Source organism: Bison bison, unplaced genomic scaffold (assembly GCF_000754665.1).
Source record: "Bison bison bison isolate TAMUID 2011002044 unplaced genomic scaffold, Bison_UMD1.0 scf7180017864173, whole genome shotgun sequence".
In the NCBI taxonomy this organism is placed as follows: domain Eukaryota; kingdom Metazoa; phylum Chordata; class Mammalia; order Artiodactyla; family Bovidae; genus Bison; species Bison bison.
In genome coordinates this window covers 337,714-339,446 of record NW_011494745.1, presented here as the reverse complement: position 1 = coordinate 339,446, position 1,733 = coordinate 337,714, and the positions used below count along the sequence as shown (strand labels likewise).

Below are 1,733 nucleotides of genomic sequence, written 5' to 3'. Positions count from 1 at the left end.
CTGGCGGCTCAGCGGCGGGCTTGTCTCCAGCTGCCCCGGTGCAGCCTGGAGCTGGGGCAGAGCTGTATTGTATCAGGTTAAACTGGGGTGAGGGAGGGAATATAGGGAGCTGTGTGAACACAGGGGTGGAGGAGAGAGGGGAGTCGAGTCGGGATGGGGAGAAGGGAGGAGACTGAGTGACCGCGCTTCTCAGACGGGCAGAGGGGAGGGAGAGGGGGCACTGGATGGACGGGGATGGACATGGGTCAGCAGGTCACCTAGACGTGACGCTCTGGGAGGCTCTGGCTGAGGACCAGGTCTAGGGTGGACCCTCAGAGAGGTGGCTTCCAGGGAAGTCGAGGAGAGGTGGTCAGGGAGCGGAGCCAGGACGCTGGATGGGTCAGTCGTGGGGCTTCGGGAACCCCTGTGAGCTCTTTACCAGGGGCAGCGCTCGGGAGAGTGGTGGTGGTCCTGGAGCTCTGCTCTGGGGGCAGAGGGGTCTTGAGGGGTCTGTCCTGGGCTCTTGGAGGAGGGTTCCTGGGGGGCGTGGTTTAAGGGCACAGGCTCTAAATTAACCTGATTTGCAGAGACTGTGCAGGCTGGAAGGATCGGAGGGTGGCCTTGATGCGGAAGCAGGACGCCCCCCTGCCCAGGCCCAGGGGTCAGGTGGTGATGGGGCAGACGACCCCCCATGGGAGAAGGTGGGGGGCGTGACCTCTGGGGAGGGCAGAGGTCAGATAGAGCAAGACTCAGGTCACGGCCTGGGGCAGGCCGGTGCAGGGGTGAACGGGGGCCAAATGCTGGGGGTCCCAGGGCCCCAGAGTGTCCGTTCTTCCCCTGTGCTGTTCACAGCAGCCGGGTGTGCAGATCTTGCTCAATCTTCTCCTGATCGCGAGGTGGACATTGTTGACCTGGCCCTGGGGTGCAGGTGGGGACGCGGGGGGTCGGGGAGACCCTGCGTGGGAAGGTGTCCAGCTGACGGGGAGGTGCCAGTGTCTCCGACCAGCGCTTTCATGGCCCCCGGGGCTTCTGGCCTGAATCCCGGATCCCGCTGCCCCTCAGGCGGAGCTGGGACCATGGATGCTCAGAGCAGGGGGTGTGAGTTGCTCCCGGAAACTGGTCTGAAGCTGCGCTGGGCCTGGTGGAGTCCCACCCTGAGGCCGCACACCCAGACAGCCAGACTCTCTAGTTTTCCTTTTGCCTTTCCTTTACAAAGCCAGTTTTAAAAACATGTATTTTATTTGTTTATGTACTCGGCTGCACTGGGTCACACAGGATCTTTGATCTTTACTGTAGCTCACGTGATCTCCAGTTGTGGCATGCACACTTTTAGTTTCCACACTTGGGATCTAGTTCCCTGGCCAGGGATCGAACCCGGGACCCCCCACATTGGGAGCATGGAATCTTAGCCCCTGGGCCACCAGGGAAGCGCACAAAGCCAGTGTTCTTGACTCGTGAACCTTGGACCCTTAGGAACTCCTCACATGAGCTTTGGGCTTGGGGGATGCGGGTGGGCGTGGTCTGAGTGATCCCCTGGGAATAGAGCGCTGTGCATTTCGTGGGGGGAGGGCCACGCGGGAGGGGTCTGGGACCCTAGCAGTCTCGGACGCCTGAGGTCATTCTGGAGCTTCTATCGGTTGTCCTGGGGGGCTGTCCCCCTGAGCCCCGGTTCCCCCCGTGGAGTGAGAGTGTCAGGCAGCCCGCCGCTGACCTGGGGTCTCTTGGGGGTAGGCAGGGGCCTCCCCAAGCCGGCG

At 62.4% G+C, this 1,733-nt stretch overlaps 1 protein-coding gene across 1 annotated transcript in view; it reads left to right on the top strand.

Annotated features, from left to right (window-relative positions):
- Window positions 1-1,733, top strand: part of TNKS1BP1 (tankyrase 1 binding protein 1, 182kDa) — a 23,912-nt gene that overhangs the window by 8,189 nt on the left and 13,990 nt on the right. The gene's annotated exons all lie outside the window — the stretch shown is intronic.